The following is a 19,623-nucleotide window of genomic DNA, read 5'->3' as shown; positions in this document are numbered from 1 at the left end:
GTTGCATCCCCAAGCACACACACACAAATGCACACACGCGCACACACACACACAGCTTCTAGAAGTCTAAAAGAGATGGGAGGTCACCAATTTTTCTCCAACTTTTCCCCTCAGGCACATGATTCTTTAGGTTGGGAGTGGGTATGCAAAGCAGCCTCAGAGGCTGCAACTGAGACTAGGGCCCCTTCCGCACAGGCCTGGGGAGAGTAGGGCACTGGTATACATGACACGGGTGCAGCCCTTTGCACACTTGTGTGCAGGTCGCCCCGGAGCTGCCGTGGCTGCACAGAGGAACAACACTTTAAAAAAACCTTACCTCCGCTTTCTGTGTAGCTCTGTCGGAACGAGGGGACATGCCCCTGTGGCCCTGGCAACACTTCAGGGGTTTGATGGCAGGAGGCGTGTCCCTTGTTCCCCATGGAGCTATGCAGGGAAGAGGAGGTAAGGTTTTTTTTTTAAGCGGTGCACCAAAAAAACAGCAACTTCCACCCCGTGCCGTTCTCTCAGTACTGGGTGGACGCTGCTGTTTTCTAGAAGGCTTTCTTGTTTAGCGAGTCAAGAAAACACCGTTGTGGGGAAAATGGATCAGTGTGGCTCTGCACCAGCAGTGCTAAGTCCTCCACCACAATGTGGTTTTACCGGCCACTCACAACTGTATACAGCCTGTGCGGTGTGGGCCTAGGAAGAGCAGTATGGAGATCTTTGGTGGCATTGCACAATATTGCTCCTTGTAGCTGTTTTCTTTCCCCACAGGCCTCAAGATTAGAAAATTCCCCACAGGCCTCAAGATTAGAATCTCCTGCTCCCAAAATGTATCTTTCCAGTGCATGCTTAGAGAAGGTAACTTTCTCGCTTCGGCCCTGACTGGATTCCTAATCAACTTTTAGAACATATTCCTTCACTTTTACTCCTTGCCGCTACCTGCCCTTCTTCATTTCCTCAAACCCCAGCTCATTTTTTCAGGCTTTTTTCTTCTAATTTTAAATGAAAACCTCAATTAAAAAAAACAGAATGTGCACAATTTCCAGCAGGGCCCCAAATCTGGCTTGGATTCTCCACTGCAGTTGTACGCAGCATAATAGTTAATCCAGCCACTGATGCTTAACAAATATTAGCATGTCAGTGGGAGGGGCTGCATTTTCCAAAAATACTTTTCTGCAGAAATAAATCACTTTGTGGTTTGACTGCTGAAAAGGTTCTTCATTTTAACTTTCCACTCGCAAATTGCAATTTGGTATGGCAGTACAGCTGGATTTGTGCAAACCACAGCATGTACAGTTTGTTCATCCCTTTATTATAAACAGAGAGTTTACATGATGTGCTCTGAATTCCAAGGGTAAACTTTTTTTTATTAGCGTAGGAAATTATGACAAGAAGGAATACAAAACTCCTAGAAATGGGGAAAGCACATCAATTTCTAATAGTTGATCTTATGCAGTGTCTGCTGGTTTCTTTAATTGCAGGGATCATTCTTTCCTTTGTGGTATTCACAAGGAAATAATTATTAGGGGAAAGGGTTTTTTTAAAACTGAAAAGTAGGAGGTGTATTTTTTAAAAAGGGAAGTAGTCTTCCTAATTAGACAAACACAGTTACAAAACTTGAGTCATGAGTACAGGGCTGACCACCTACCAGGTTGCACCTAACTGCAGACCCTGACTTGGATGACTCAGGCTAGCCTGATCTCATCAGCTCTCAGAAGCCAAGCAGAGTTGGTCCTGGTTAGTAAATGGATAAGAGACTGCCAGTGAATGCCAGGGTAATCACAAGAAGGTAATCACAAACCTCTGTTGGTGGCACTAGCCATCCACCAGCAAAGAAGAATTGAACTTGGCAATATCAGTAGACTGTAAATATAAGGACTTGAAAATGCAAACTTAACAGGACTGTAAAGTGTAAATGTTAAATGTTTAAAAAGAGTTATTTGTTAAGAGAAGTAAACTGTTTTGTTTTAAATTTAGTTCTTTGCAACTCCTTCCAAGTATTGCCCCACAGAACACACAGAAAGAGGTTACACAGACACTACAGATTCACAATTGTAAAGAATATTCTGCTACTTCCTGAATCTGCACCTATCTGCTTAAGATGACCCTATATGTGTAATAACATTTTCCTCCCAATTAGGTGGATGCTATAGACGAGTAGTTCATTTCATGTACGTGCACCATGATAAGTCAGCATGTGGGAAACATCCATGTATACTTAACCAGTGTTTGGTTTCACATCTGTTCGTACTATATTAACAGAGACATTCAGAATACATCAATACAGTGACATCTCTGTCCTAAAATTAGAAACTAAACCAAACAAAAAATGGGGAAAGCTGCATCAGGTACAAACTGTGGAAATTTCTCGATAGCTCCAGTGGTAGAGATGCGAGGTTCCACTAGCCACCACTAGGCAACGGGAGAGAGGACAGGACAGATAGCGTTGCAAGATCCAGGCAACTCCTGGAGATTGGGAGATGGAGCCTAGGAAGGGCAGGGACCTGGCTGTGGTACAATGCCACAGAGTCCTCCTTTCAAACAGTCTATTTTCTCCAGAGGAACTGATTGCTGTAGTCTGGAGATGAGCTGTGTCAAGCCCCTGAGTTCCAGCTCTGTCCAGGTTGCCCCTCGGCAGGGTCTGAAGAACCCTTCCTCCAGTGTCAGTGTGTCCAGGTGCAGCTGCATTTCAGCAGCCTTTTAACAAGATTAACAGGTCTTGAGTCGAGCCAGCCATCCAGGCCATCACTCTTTTTATTCCTTTCCCTCAAAGCCTTTAAGAGACCTCATCCAGCCCACTTGCTCCTCCTCTTCCTTCTTGGCAAAGCTGGCCCCCACCTCTTCCCTGTTACTGCTCCCAGAGCTTCTGGGTCTACTCCAGGCCCCTTGCTGTGGGTCTGGGCTTCTGGTGTGGCATTGCCCATGCTTGGGCATGGCTCGGCCTGCCTTTCAAGCCTCTTCTGACACCATGCAGCCTCTGGAGCCCAAGCAGCTCCTGGCCCAATGCAGGGCTCCTCTTTGTGAGCTGCCTTGCTCCACGGGATCTGTCTGCTTCTGCTATCTGCTACCCTGTGCCTCTTTCTCCTAGGGCTTCTCCCAGGCCTTCTGGGCCCACTTCTGGTCTGGGTGGGAGTCTGGAGCCACTGTGATTGGACAAGCTGTAATTTCAGAAGATCCCCAGGCCCTGCCTGGAGATGGAATCTGTATCCAGCTGATACGGTCTGAAGCACTGTTGTACATATCCAGTAACAACCATTTAAATATGATGATTATTTGCAAAGTATAACAAACATTTATGGATTGAGACATGTCAGGTTATATAAAATTCATATTTCTAAAAATAGTTTGCAGCACATTCTAAAATTATAAGAAGGGCCTTCCAACAGAGTCTATTTTTTGCTATACAGAAGGAACCCTCAGTTCAAACACAAGTGATCCAAAAGGATACATTAACAGTGTAAAGCTTCCAGTTTTAAACTGAATCATATACCATTCTAATTGCCTGTCAGGCATATTTAGTTTCATCTCAAAGATACAGAGGTATTGAAACATGCCTGTTGATTTCCTACCGTGTAATGATCAATGGTACTTTAAGCCTAGACGTTCCAATGAAAATATATTTCTATGAGGTAAACTGACAAAAAACACTGAAGTGGAAGGTGGCAGTTCTGCACTCATTTCTAACATCATCTCATGGTTGATTTGGTTGCTTGTATTTGTCCTGTGCTTTCACTAGTGTGGCTGATTAATTACATATCCTACATATTTTTATGTTTCCCACAATGCATCCAGCACAGAAACATGGAAAATATGTTAATCAGTGTCTTCTAAATTCTTGTTCAGCTGAACTGCTTCCTTTCAGTTCCATCATTCATACTAGCCCCCAACAGCACTGAATGGTAACCCATTTACAAGAGGGGGAAAGCTGCAGACCAATTTGTTTGGAGTATTTCTTTGAAGAGTTTCATACTAAGTCAATGCTCTTCCTCTGTAGTGCAGCTCAGCTCCCTTTTTAATGCATGTAAAATAATGCTGTATTGCATAAAAAATCAACTGTGGATTCTATGGATTTCCAAAGTGCTTTTGATAAGGTCAAATTGTTTAAACAACAGTCATGAGAGGACAAGTCTTTTATGGATTAAAAATTGGTTAAATAGGGAACAGACAGTAGAACTGAATGGTCACAGTGGAAAAAGTAAGCAGGTGTTAAGCAGGGATGTATATTGGCCCTGCTTTTACTTAACTTCTGTATTAATACCATGGTGGGCCATCTGCATAACATGAATTCTCACCACACAAAACTTGCAGTAAGACAAATTTCAGTTCTGCTTTAGGCAGACAATGCAGTAATCCTCCCAAAAATGCCTATTGACCTTAAAACAACTTTGGAGAAAAAATTAGAACTTAATTATCAAAAAAACCCAAATTATGGCATTTGCCAAAAGACCCAAGTACCACTCACGGAGCATTGATTGACCTAAGGTTCTTGCTTTAAATATCTGGGGATAGTCCTCCATTCACCATCACCAGTAGGCAGAAAAGCCCATGAAACTATGGTCCATTCCATATAGCCTAACAAAGACATCCTGAGGATGCAAAATGAGGTGTCTTGGGAAAGCATTCTCACTACCCTTTTCCCAAGACTACTCCAGACATCCCATTTTCGCTGAAGACATCTTTTAAAGAAAATGCTTCAAAGCACTTTTTGGTGGCAAGTTGTCTGCCAGACGTCTGCTGCTGTTTTGTGTGGAACACAGCCCTTGAAAAATCTTAGTTTTCCCACCCCATATCCTAGCCCACCTCACCTTTCTCCCCTTCCTCTTTCGATTCCCATGTTGGATGCCATTTTAAATAGATTCTCACCTGCTCACCATGCTGTTAATTCACTAAACATGACGAGTTGTTTCCAGAGCAAACATTTTTTCTTCCTCCATCTGTCCTGTTCACCATGTTTCCCTTCTGTGTATAGAAATGCTTCCTACTTGCCTTCCCCTCAAACTTCAGCCCTGAGTTTCCCACAGACATTTCTTTTAAGCTGTGCAGAATGGACTTATGTCACTGGAAATACATAAAGGAGCCCGATTGTCATCTTAAATTCCTTATGACAAAAGTTGGACATCATATCCCTGCAGCACTTGAAATTATCAATTGCACAACTCTGTCAATTGCACAACTCTTGTTTGGTGGCCAGTTAGACCATTTCCCCAATTTTATGTCATTTGAATTGGTACAATCTAATTTTTTAAGATCAGTCCTTTAAGTTCCAAAATGTGTCTCTAATGCTACTTTATGACTAGAGATTGGCCTCATGAGAGGCTAGAGGATGGGTGGCCATACTTAATTATTGGCTCAGATTAATTTTTCTCCCAATTCGCCTTCCCCCACTGATTATGAATAATGACTTCCAATCCACATGGAAACAGGAAGTAATAACTAAACTTTTATCCTTGGGATTTTCTCCACAACTGTTACTCAGCATGGGTTATGAACAGGCCAAAGTGTAAGGTGAACCCCAAAATTGTGATTTTTTGAAAGGCCTCTCTGCTAAGCCGAAACCTACAGAGAAAAACTTTGAAAAGCATTTTATTTTCTGAAAAGCATTTTTTTTGCAAACATGCTAAGATGCCCTGACCGCAAACTTCTTGCCTTGCAGAGACCAAGCTTATCTATATCCTGTACTAGAGGTGTCAAAACCACGAGGTTTCTCTTAGAAATACTCTTTAATGTTGTGTTCTTGTGATTCTCAGAAAAGCCACCTGCTCTCTTCTCCTCCTGACCCCCTCCCCAGAGAACTTTGCTTCATGGTTATTTGTGACATGTATAGCTAGAGCCAACCACGTATACCGGAACGCATCCAAATTTAGACAAGACATAGACAGGAAGAAAGAGGAGGTGAAATACTAATTAGCCAATCATTAATTTAAAGCTGCTTGTTGACGTATCATTATAAAAATGAATGTATCGCTTGCAAAATTGGTCCTGGACCCAACTAGATCTAGTTGTAAGAGCTCTGGTAATAAACTTTCACTGATTTTTCAACCATTTGCCTTTTTGCAACTGAATCGCGTGGTCTTGTGACTGACACTCAAGGGGCAGAGTTGTCAAAAGAGGCCATTAAAGAGAGTGTGGCAGTCATAGAGCACCAACCAGATCTAGCCAGCTCTCCAACTTATATTGCTAGTGATTCTAATAGGTACATTACCTCTCCTATGACATATGTAACTAAACTTGAAGTACCTAAATATTGCAGGACTTTTACTCTTGCACAATGCAAAGCCTTTCCTTCAGCTGTTCTTGAAGGCCAATACAAGAAGATTCCCTGTCAGGAAAGACAAAATCCTTGTAAATATGGACACACAGAAATGATAGAACATGGGTTTCTCCAGTGTCAGTACTATAAAAACATATGTACTAGCCTTATCTTGCTGCTTCTATGTGGATTGCCAGGGCACACATGACAATTTTATGCTTCTATGTTGCTCTCAAATAGTAATTCTGGTACAACATGCAATGTTGCTAGGTTCTGTGCAGCAGCACTTGAAACATGTCATACAATGTTCCATGCCATAAAATAGGACTAGATTTGGTAGTTATAGTTACAGTATTGTCTTTGTTAATTCCATTGTCCCCTTGTGCCTATTCTTTTTTTCTTTTTTGCTTTTAGGCCTTTTGCATTCTTTTAATTTTATATACTATATTTACCTTATGCTGGTTTATACTGGTCTACATCCATAATAAAGATGCTGATTCAGTAAGCTCCTACAAGGACTGGTATAGAGACTATAAATGACGGTGGGGGAGGTGTTGAGCTTTGCAGGTGACACAAATGATTCAGGATGATGAAAATCAAAGTGGATCACAAAGAGCTTAGGAGAATCTTTTTTAAAAAAATTCATTTGGTGTTTTCTTGCTTACACACATAATTTAATGTGAGTAAATATAGTTTAGAGAAAAATATCCTAATTATAAATATGAGATGTTCAGTGCTAAAGTGGTGATGATGATTGAACAGGAAAGAGATCTTGGGGTTGCAGTATATAGCTTGATGAAATATCTGCTAAATGTGTAGCAGAAGTGTAGAAGGCAAACTTCTTGCAAAAAGTTAATAGGAAAGGAACTGAAAATAATTAATATTATGCTCCTATCTAGATTTATGGTGCAGCTGCATGAGGAATACTGAATACCGTGTTGGTCATTATACCTCAAACATTTTTTGCAGAAGTTCAAAAAATGCAGAAGAGAGTAGTTAGGACTATTAAGGGGTTAGAGAACTTTCCCCATAAGAGTCTGAAACTTTTGAGCTTATAAAAGGACAACTAAAACGGGGACATGACAAACACTAAATTATGTATGGGATGAAATAAGGGAATAGAGAGAACCTTTCACAATACTAGAATCAGGGACATCCAATGAAGTTGATGGGCAATAGATTAAAAACAGAAAACACAGTACTTCTCTGAGCATGTAGTCAAATTATGCAGTTCATGCAGGGGATGTTGTGATAATCACTAGAATCTATCATTTTGAAAGGACATTAGACAGATTCAGGGAGAATAGGTCCATCAGTGGTTACCAGACATTTCCCCTCCTCCTCTGTCCCAAAAAAACAGGTGCCCGTTGTTGTGATTGATGGCAGGATGACCATAGTGGTTTAAACAAGTTTATTAAAGACTAACAATAAGAACTCTAGAACAGTTAACAGCTAACAGAAGCTCTCAGGCAGATTCCACATGGGCCAAAAACAGCGGTGTGAAAACAGTGTAAACTGTTCAGCGGTGTGAAAACAGTTTTACACTGTTTTACACTGTTTTAAACCATTTTACACTGTTTTCACACCACTGTTTTTGGCCCATGCAGAATCCACCTCAGTTTCAACTTTCTGAGGTCTCAGTCCCAACTGCTTTTTCCAGGTCTCTTAACTCTGTCCATCAATTCAAACACTTGAAGAAACACATCACCACACCTGCCACAATTGATGCTTATTTGACAGGGTTACATATTCTCACACAGTTGGATGTGTGTACATTTTTCTGCCATTTTTTTTTCATTTTTCAAGTACAGGGGGTTCTTGGAGTTTCTTTTATTACCAGGGGCCATGGAAGGGTAAGAAATTATTTGTGTAGAGTATCTAAAAACCCAATACAGACTTACAAAACTTGAATTGAAGAACTATTTGAGGCAGGCCTGTCAAGTATGTACATTTTTTAGGATTCTCAGAGCTCACTAGGAGAATGCATTTATATAAGAGCCTTATGTTCCAAATCAAGCTTCGAATGCTGTGAGGCAATCTGACCTTGCAGCAATTTATGACTGCATGGTGTCACCTTGGGACCCTTGGTTGAAGGGAGAATATCAATTTGAAAGAGTAACTTGCACTTCTAAATTGTGTCAGCTTGATAAGGTGTTTCTGGGCAGTGCCTTTCCAGACTTTTGAGTCTGCTGTTCAAGAAGGTTGATAAAGAGGCACTGAAAGGTTTCTACTACAGCATCCCTGTGGATCTGGAGTAGTAAAGGATCCTCTGCACTAGTTTCTGGCCAGTAAAAATACACAAAATTCTCTTCAATTCATTCAGAAATCAAAAGGCCACAAGCCAGAGACTGATCGGGAGCAGGGGACATACTCATTTCTTATACTGAGAGCCCTTCTGGGATTATCATCAGTCAAGAGCATCAGGGGAACAATCCACATTTCATCGTGGAACTTAGCTTAGGCTCAACTTACTTCATTTAAACTGTTTCTGCCCTGCCTTTCTACCAAGTATGCTTGTTAAATATTGTTTAGAGAGTATGTGTGTATACTAGGATTTAGTGACATGCTAATGAATATTTTAAGAAATTTTAAAACAAACACATATAAAGGTGATCAATGACTAATTATCCACTGCAGGCTGATTCCTCACCCTCCCCACCCTTGTCCTGCTCTGACATGAAAAGTCGCGTCAGAAGTGCTCTTGCTTTCCCCACAGAAAGCAAGAGAAGTATGCACAAGGCAAGAGGAAGTGCATTGGGACAAGATTTCTTGCCCCAACATGCTTTTGGTCCCACTGCATGTGAGATGGATTAGTGTTTAAAATGGTTACTGTATATACTCGTGTATAAGTCAAGTTTTTCCAGCACATTTTTTGTGCTGAAAAAGCCCCCCTCGACTTATACATGAGTCAGCTGTATTTTAAAAAATATTTTAGGGTTTTTACTTTGATGGCCACCAGGGGGTGCAGTTTTTAGGATAGCAGCACCAAAATTTCAGGGATTTTTCAGGAGACTCTCCTGATGATACCACCCAAGTCTGGTAAAGTTTGGTTCAGGGGGTCTAAAGCTATGGACTCCCAAAGGGGGTGCCCCATCCCCCATTGTTTCCAATGGGAGCTGATAGTAGATGAGACTATATTTTAAGGGTCCATAACTTTGGACCCCTTGAACCAAACTTCACCAAACCTGGGTGATTTCATCAGGACAGTCTCTTTCTGATACCATCCAGGTTTGGTGATGTTTGGTTTAGGGGGTCTAAAGCTATGGATCTCCAAAGTGGGTGCTCCCATCCCCCATTGTTTCCAATGGAAGCTAATAGTAGATGGGGCTACCCTTTTGAGGGTCCATAATTTTGGACACCCTGAACCAAACCACCAAACCTGGGTGGTATCATCAGGAGGGTCTCCTAAAGATACTCTGAAATGTTGGCACCAATAACATAAACATTCCTCCCCTGTCCAAAAATCCAGTTTTGAAGGATTTTAACTCTTGTGTTTTAGCTTGGTTGCTAATTGAGCTAAGGTTTTTGTACTTTTAAAGTTATTGTTGAGACCATATTGTTTTTGTCGACCCTCTTTTCCACTTACAGAGCTAGTTTACTGTTTTTCTTTGAAATAAATATTCAAAAACATTTAACCTACTGATGCCTCAATTAATATAATTTAATTGGTATCTATTTTTATTTTTGAAATTTACCAGTAGCTGCTGCATTTCCCACCCTCGACTTATACGCAAGTCAATACGTTTTCCCAGTTTTTTGTGGTAAAATTAGGTGCCTCAACTTATATGCGGGTTGACTTATACACGAGTATATACGGTAATTTTTTTAAGGTGCAGTTCTGTCACAGCAGGAGCACCAAGAGTTAACCAGGGCTCCACCTGATTGGCCAGCTGAGATGCAGTAGCCAGAAGCCACAGAGAGGGTGTGCCCACCTTATAAAAGACAGATAGAGTCTGTCAGAGAACAGATTGGGAGATTGGTCGTTGTGGGTTTTCCAGGATATATGGGCTTGATCTGGTAGATCTTGTTCCTAACATTTCGCCTGCATCTGTGGCTGGCATCTTCAGAGGTGTATCACAGAGAGAAATCTGTTATACACTGCTTCCAGTTAGAAGAGGATGGTTAGTGGGGTATATATTGTCCATGTCCTAGGGTGGGGAATCAATCAGTAAGTCTTTGGGTGGAATTTGCTATGCAAAGGTGTGGTTGACTGCATTGAAATGGGGGGGGGGGTAGTCTAGAGAGTGATTCACATTTGAATTCCATGCAACAGAAACAGTCTAATCGGCTAACCGTTTATATGACCACCTGGAATGGGCATTATTACGTGAGAGAATCCACACCGCCCACAAAGAACTTGCAGTGATAGACAAGGAGTTGGTACTCCTCCACATCCACTTCAGTCAAAAACTGAGAAGCCAGAACTGGGACAAAATCGACAACCTCACCTACAGAAAAATGGAGAAAGACATTGCTTTTAAAAACAAGCTGGGGCATATCAGGCCCAACAAATCTGTTTTTAAATAAAATTAAAGAAGATGAGAAGTCATAGAGTTTCATTTATAAGATGTTTCAAAGAGATCTCATATCTTTTTCTCACCATTTTTGTGTGCATCTCCTAAGCATGACTTTGGGAAAGAGAAGAATTGAGCCTCTGTCTGAATCTCCCCTAGTCAGTGCTTGCCTGTCAGTTCAAGTAACATGTTTGCCTATATTTCCTGCAGGCAAAAAAAAAAAAAAAAGATGTTCTCATTGCCATGCACTCTTTGCCCTGTGCTACCTACTGCCTTGGCTGGTCCAATCTCGGAAGCTAAGTGTAATCATCCCTGGTTAGTACTTGGAAGTACAAGAAGGTTCAGGGCCGCTATGCAGATACAGGCAATGGCAACCCACATATTTATTTATTTATTTATTTGAAACATTTATCAGCTGCCTTTCTACTTTGTGGAATTCAGCAAAGCTTACATTGTTTATTCTTGTCTTAAGAATCCTACAAGGTCACTATAAGTCAGCTGCAACTTGACAGCACTGTCCACCATCGCTATCTACTGCTACAGAGAAAACCTGGCCTTCTGTTTGCAAAGCCCTGTTTGCAAAGCATTTGCACTGTGCCTGGCAGGCTCAGTCCCAAACAAATCTAACAGGTCAGTGAACCCTGTGAAGTGAATGTTGAGAAAGCACCTACACCACCAATTTAAATAGTAAAAACTGAGAAATTCTGTGCACACAAACACTAATTGGGACAATACTGTTTGGCAGGAATATCAGTTAACACTTGTGGCTCCACACCATTGCTGTTAGACTTTTGACTGATGAGCCATGATCTTCCCTCACTGTGCTCCAACAAGACAACAAGTAGCAGAACAACAGCCATATCTGATTACCTCCAAACAATTCATTTGAATTTATATTAGTTGTTATCCAGATGGCCAACCCTGCAATTTTTTCCACAGAAAAAAAACCATGAAAAAACGCTCCTCTCCCTCCCAACCAAAATCCAGGGCAGGCTTTCCTGCCCAAAAGGTCACATGCTTAGGGCAGAGAAGGAGCACTTCCCTCAGCTCTCCTACCACAATCTGTCTGAAATCAAGGTAAGCCATCCGTAATGAGCAGACAGCCAGGAACAGACTACAGTGGGAAGGAGGAGGGATATGTGCCTACACAGAAGACCACATGATGAACAACAGTTACAGATAATACAATTTTGTTTTACATCTTTGTGGCCTTCTGTGCAGTCCAACATTGGGACAATAGCAAGCTCACTACAAACCAAACAAACTTTAGTGAGTGTTACTAAAGCACTAACCATCACAACAAAGCAGAGTGAACATGCTTTATTAACCCAGTCATTTGAACAAAGAATGCAGAACTGCCTTCCTCACATCAGCATCACATTGAGAATCAATGTCCACTGTATAGTGATGAATGAAGGCAGAGGCAGAGGACCATGTCGCTACCCTGCAAATGTCCAGGATTCTGACAGCAGAACAGAAGGCAGTCGAAGCAGACTGGGAGCGAATGGAATGAGCATGAACCAGAAGGGGGCAGTCCATCTTCGCAGTTTTCAGGATACACACATGTTTGTTTAACACCCTCAAGTCCCAGATCAGATGCTTCTGTCCAGACTTCTATCTATGAGGAAGTACCTGGAACAGAGACTAATACCCAACCATTCAGAAGGAACCAGATCAATGGCGCCTTTAAGAAGCAATGCCTCCACCTCCTGCAGAAGCTGCAGAGGAGGGTTAGCAAAGAGAAATTGAGATGCAGGAAGAGAAATCTATTCAAGAAAAAAATCTATTCAAGAAATCTATTCAAGAAAATAACAATGTTTTTGGGATGAAATTGTTCAGGTTACAGGAAGTCACACCAGCCTGTCAAAACCTTTGATCCTCAGATAAACCAAACTGGCAATGTAAATGGTTTAGAATGGGTCTGCAACCTGTGGATCTCCAGATGGACTACATACATGGACTACAATTCCCATCAGCCCCTGCCAGCATGGCTAATTGGAGAGCTGCAGGAGTGTAGAGGATACCAAGGACAGGATCCATGGAAGCTGGAGTAGGAGGCTGGTAAGTAAGTTTGAGGGCATTTGGCATCCGAATGAGATGTTCCAAGTAAAGTTTTAGATCATCAGACAGGGAAACATCAGTGTTAGCTAGGCCCAGATTTTCATCAGGGGAGGATCCAGGGCCCTTGTCCGAGGAATCACTGGAAAAGTCCCTCTGGGAAGGTGAACCACACATCAGGAGTGTGAGACAAGGAAGAACCAATCTGCCTAAGACTAAGGAAGTGAGATATCTTAGGAGACCCCTGACTTCTGGCCTTTGTGAGGGGAAGCAGGTGAAATGGATCTACTAGGATGTCCACTAGAAGGCCATTAAGGAGGGTACTGTGGGAAACATGACCACAAACCATAAGGGGGCCTGAAGGAGGTAGCAGTTGGGCAATCAGCAATTATTTTATCGCATCTTCTTGCTGTAAAATTGTTCATATTTATTGACTCTAGCATTTTTGTGATACATTGTGCTGTTTACTTTAGTTAAACATGGGTTTGCATTGCATCAGCGGATCAGTTTGCAAAGCATATTTCTTGAACTGAAGAATATGGCATGCATGTAAATTCCATGAAGGAGGCAATTTACAATAGCACAAATATATAGAAGCCCTCGAGCAGGATATTCAAATCAGAGCAAAATGAAGCACTTAGTAAGGGTGGAATTTTTAACAGAGCTACAAACTTCAGCAATGTAGTAATGCTCTGGAATGTAACTTTCCTAAAGATCTTGATCTTGATCTGGCAGGTGATTTTCTCCTAAGGCAATAATTAATTCTGCTGCTAGGTCGGCTTGAATCTCTCATAGCAGAGACCTTCCATTATGACAAGTGTGTCCCAAATTTATGATACATCTATGACATAACAAAGCTTTATCCTGCCAAGTACTCTTTATACCTCAGGCACTTACAGATCGGGAAAGTAGAGAGATTGGATTGTATCTGTACCTACATGGGCATGGCCACTGGCATTTTTGAAACACTTGTGCCCACATGAATCCTTATTATGGCAACTCTTTTGACAATGGAAAGCCCTGCCATGTCTTGAATTCACAGTGGACTCAGTAGGAACATGTGTAAGTAAGTGGCTTCACTGTACAATTTTGTCAGGTATCAGCAAGGTACTACTACATCATTTAGTTATCTGATCCAATTATCCATGATGCTGGGGAGAACTGATTTTATCTACTGCACAGGTGCAAAAGCAGCTTGCAATACAGGAGAAAATGAAATGCTGCTGCTGTAGTTGCTGTGCAGCTGCAGAAGTGCCTAGCAAATGTTCAAGGAAGATTGGCAGACAGGCAGATAGATCTGAGGATAGCTCAAGTGATCGGGCTGTCAAGTATGATAGGGCTGCCTGCCAAGTCTGGAGCAAAATTTCAAGAATGCTTACATCTACACAGTCTATTTAAAGGATCAGGATTTAAGCAGAAGGGGCAAAGTATGGTTAAATAGGAGCTGGATTTTGATTCAAGTTTCTTTTTGTTTTTGTTTTTTTATTGCTGCTTGTGCTTCTTTCAAACAGGCTTTTCATATTTTATTTTTGGTTTGTTTAGAAAGAGTTGAAAGGAAATAAAAGTATTTATTCATTTTGTGATTCCTACTTGTTGATTACAATCAGTCCTGTATATCAGCATTTAAAGTGCAATAAAAACCACACAGGAAATATTTTATGTAAAGGATTCAGAAAGAAAAATACTGCAGAGAGTCACAGACTTCGGCACATTATAGTCCAAAAAATGCATTCCTTTCTAATTAAGCTTACAGTCTGCTTTCTGCTTATTGGTGTATTCAATGGTTTTGTCGACCTACAGTCTGTGCTGCTAAATTTGCTATAACTCATTATTGGCTCATAAGGTTTGTTTGCATTTTCTTCCAACTATTTGGGCCTTCATTAACAATCCTTTTGGGAGGAAGAGTTCCAACAAGGTCTGAGAATCTGGCTAAAGCATTGATTAGCCTCATTGGTTGCAGGGGGAGGGGGTAGAGAATTAAAAACTGGCAGAGAAGAAATGGGGTGGCAAAATTGTATTTAAAAAGTGGTGTGAGGAGATAGTATTTTTAAGAAAATAAAGGACATTAATACATCCAGGTTTGAATTTTGTATTAAGATTTGGAAGATATCAAATACCATAAAAGCAGTTGTTAGAATTTAGGTAAATTATCTTGGACACAACTGGGGAAATTTAAGTCTTCTATGCTCATCTCACACTGAGCAATCTAGATAAATCTTCCATCTATCAGATGATGCTGAGCAATCCCATGAATGCTTGCCAAGTCCAAAGACCTTGTGCTCCACAGTGGAAAACAAAACATTTGCTCATTTCAGATTCCACCTTATGTTCTTTTGAACAGCATTATAGAAGAAGATCCATTTGCATAATTTAGACACACATAACAATGTCACACAGAGAATTCTTTAGGTATGTTGACATTCTGGTTAGCTTCAAAAATATCATGTCCCTCTCAAGAGAGAGATGAACAAATTCATCTAATGCAAAATGGTATGAAAAAAATATACTGCATTGTTTGAAGGGTGATAATAAGATGGTTTCCAGCTTATCTCATTTATGTTATAGAGGAATAATTCTGGTTTTTCTTTAACAAAGAAGCACGTGGCTCCTTTGCTCCATTGTCCTTTTTCTTCAGTGTTATGATTTTTTTCTTTTGCCTGGATGCAGATAGCCTTATTTAGCATTTTGTCGTGTGTGTGTGTGTAAAATAAATGAATAAAACACCCCATTTAACCATTACTGCTTGAATTTCTTTATTCCCCCTTGTAAGTGGTTTTGCTGGCTCTATAATACTGTTTTGGCTGCTTGTAATCTCATGAGTTATGAGTGTTATTTCCTTACAATTGCGCATATTTTCCATATTTCACACAACCCAATTATTTATCACACATATATACATGTGTTTTGAATTATTTTTAAATTAGCTGCTTCTTATTCTATACATTTTAAAAAATTACACTCAGTGTTTTTCAGCCTCAAAATAAATGATACAGTCAGCACTTTATAATGGGTTTCCTATTTTCATAAGCTTGCTGCCTCTTTGTTTTCAAAAAATGGGTATTTTTTTCAGTTTCTCTGTACCTTCAGGGAACACTTAGCTCATGAACCTCCATTCTACTTGCAGTGAATAATTGATGCCCTTGTCCTGCAGTGCCACCCTCCCCCTTGGGTGGCGCTACGGAGTTATAAGATCAACACCCTTTTTGTTTTTAATCTTACAAATACGTACACAGTTCAGCTGAAACTCTGAAAGGAGAATATTTCTATCACAGGGACTAGAGACTAGTGTAACTCTGTTGCAAGCAAAGTATATCGTAAAATGATAATCCACACAAACAATAAAAGTTTAAGAAACACAAGGAAAACTTTAATGGTCCCCAAAAGTATGTGGTTACCAGGATTACAATATAGATTATTTAAGACAACACCTGTGCACAATTCAAGAACATCAACTGGACAATGGGATCAAGTCACTGGAAGGGAATGGAGATTCATACACTAAGTGTTCCTTGAAAGTACAGAGAAAATGCAAAAATGGCTGCCGGCTGATTATTCTTTTGACTACTACTGCAGATGTTTTCACAGTGGGTTCTACCGTAATTGGTCATAGAGAATGTCTAGGTTTTGTAAGAAGTTAGTATTGACTTATTTGCCAGCAACCAGAGCTCTGAGTTGACTAACATTAATTAATTATCTTACACTGTAGACTCTTTCTGGGTATCTGATGAGTAGAGATTACAAGTGTGTGTTTGGCAGAATTTAAATGCAGTATTTAAAGGGCACCACAAAGTAATGTGGTACCTAAATCATACCAAAATTTTTCCAGCATAATCCAGGTCTCTTCCACCCTGCTGTCATTTAAAAAATGCAAAAATCATCTCCTCTTCAGCCCCGCATCACCTGGTTGTTGCCACTTCCTCTGGCCTACATGTTGGACTGGAGGCAGCCAAAGGCTGCATACAGGGTTGCATACAGGGCTTGGCCCAGCCAAACCTAGAATTCAGCCCTGTGCTAGCCACTGCTGCCTCTAGGCTACCCAGAGGACTCAGAGGCAACCACCACCACCAATGCTGGACTAGAGGTAATTAAGGGGAGGGGAAGGAAAAATTAGATTTGAGTCTAATGGACCTGAATATGGGGAATATCTGGGATTCACCCCAAAAATCCAGGTCCATTTGATCCAAATCTGAATTTTAGATCTGCAATTTGTTTGCACACCCCTGGGGGACATTGAGAAATTTCTTACCACCCAAATTACTGCTTAACCACAATAACAAGTATGAGAACAACATTGGCTGTCATAACAAGAAATGTCTAATCCTTATAGGAAGCCATAGCTAAAACAGCTGTCTTATAGGTAACAAATTTGCCTTTGTCCATAAGGAAAGGACCTATCTTTTCAACAATTGGCACTCTTATAGGAGACTAAGCAGCTGGTTCCAGTGCTGAACTACTGTTACTGTTTTAAAAAAAATCATAACTACCAGGCAGTACCTTTCCACCTCCAATCAAATGAAATGCTTTTGACAACTACTCTTTGAGTGTCGTTCTTTAACCAGTTCCTTATCCACCTGAACATCATGGTGAACCATATCAAAAGCTTTACTGAAATCCAGGGAACCAATGTTGATGGCACTCCCTTGATCCAATAAGTTTATCACTTGATCAAAGAAAAAAATGTGGTTGGACTGGCAGGATCTTTTGGAGTCAAATCCATGCTGGCTTCCCAGATCACCAAGTTGTCCTTCAGATCCCCGTAGATTGACCCCTTTAAAAAAATTCCAATAGCTTCCCTAAAACAGAGGTCAGACTGACTGGCCTGTATTTTCCTCCTCCATTTTTTGAAGACTGGAATAACATTTGCCAACCTCCACTCTTGTGTCACATCTCCCATTCTCCAAGATTATGGACAAAGGCTCTGAAAATTCTTTAGAAACTATCAAATTAGTTGGGTCTTCATTAAAGGTGTCACGTGGATTTTGTTCTAAGTCTGAAAAAAACTGCTGCTTGATACATATTTCCTACTGGTTTCCTTCAGGTCTTACCTATAATTTAACAATGAATGGACTCAAGGTAACTGAGGTGGTCTTTTTTCCCAACCCTTGGAAGTTCACCCCTGTCCCTTTTCATGACTGCTTGGTATTGCTATGGTAAAGAAAAAGTTCAACAGTTCCTTATTGTTTATTCATTCAACAAGCATGGTAGAAGTCCAATTGTTCCTCATGATTCCTGGGCAAATATCAGTTCTCTTTGGTCATTTCTGCACAGTCCAAATATCCCAGATTGAGCAAGGGAAATATCCCCATTTGACCAAGAAGTTCACACGGTTCTTAAAGCGTTTGTCCGACGATATTTCCCTCATTCCGGGATTTTCAAAAATTATCAATTTGGTGATTCTTTTCAAAAATCCTGCAGTGAACCCACTACCATGCAAACACAACGGGAGCAGAACCAGTTTAATTTTCCTGCCCAGATGCCTGATCTCCCTGCCCTATCACCCGCACGCGATTTCCCCACGTGACATCATGTCATTTTGTGCCCAATGTTAGTGGGCATGTCACGGGGGGGGGGGGGTTTGTCTCATTTTCTACAGTAATATTAGAACATGAGTGGGAATGTGATATGATGCTGTGCCCCATTGTTTTTTGCTGCTGCTTGTCATATTGAGGCATGCGCCAGACCCTCTCCAGAACTGGAAAAAGAGGGGCTTCATTTTCCCCCACTGCTGCCCCAAAACAACTGCCAATCAGAATGTGGGATACCAGGGATGTTTGCACATGCGCGGATATGCTTGTGGTGTAAATACAAAAGACCCATGCTCGTGTGAAACAAACTGGATTATTTCCTCCCAGTCTTCACTCATTTCCTTCACAGAAATGAGCAGCCATGTGAAGGGAGAAACCAGGATAAAATCGACCCAGATTGTGAGATACCAATTGTAACCCAGTATAATTGTGCTGTGCAAAAAATGGTCTTTGATACTTAGATATTCTTTCTTTCTCTCACTATGTTAAATTTATGACATATAGTCCTTGTATATTCTGCTGTGTTTTTCTTTTGCATTTTACCTAGGAATTTGCTATTATAAAATCTTGTGTGCGTTCAGCTTTTTAAAATTCGAAACCTGAGTATTATTCCTCTCCCTGCTTACTTTACTTGGATGGGGGACTTATTTGAGTCTTAGTTTAAGTTGTCTCTTGGGGATCACAATCCTGTTTCATAGTGTTGCACTTTTAATATTTCTTCCTATTACAGTATTGTACTTGGTACATCCTGAAAGCCTTATACTGCTTCTATAGGCAGTGTTCAAAGAAAAACAAAAACAGACTGCTTCAGCATCTGGCTCTGTGAATCCTGATTGCTAAATTCTAATGCAACATTCCTGAAACATAATACTGCTCTACTGCCATGCTTAGCTAAACCATTTTTTAAAAAAGCTAAGGTGGAATTAAAATATCCCATTATCAAGCACTATCAGTTCTTCCAAGTATTTTTATACTCGATTATTTCCTGCATATTACAAACAAAACATTGAGGTGAATTTGCTTTACCCTTAATTTCTGGGTTCATAAAGCTGATTTCCGTGTAACTGGAGGACCAAACCGGGGGGGGGGGGGGGGGCTTCAAATTTTGCAAGTCCAAGAATTTCATACATTTCCCCACTTCTTTCTGTCTCCATACTCCAGAACCATACAATAAACTTTAATGGATATAGATTTTACAAGGATAAATAACATGGAGAAACAGACTTTATCGAAAAGCTGAGGTTGATGATAGGAGGTTTAAAGCTCAGATAGAGGGTGGCAAAAGTCCTACTAA

Source organism: Sphaerodactylus townsendi, linkage group LG09 (assembly GCF_021028975.2).
Source record: "Sphaerodactylus townsendi isolate TG3544 linkage group LG09, MPM_Stown_v2.3, whole genome shotgun sequence".
Classification (NCBI taxonomy): domain Eukaryota; kingdom Metazoa; phylum Chordata; class Lepidosauria; order Squamata; family Sphaerodactylidae; genus Sphaerodactylus; species Sphaerodactylus townsendi.
The sequence above is the reverse complement of the archived record's forward strand: the minus strand, read 5'-3'. Positions refer to the sequence as shown.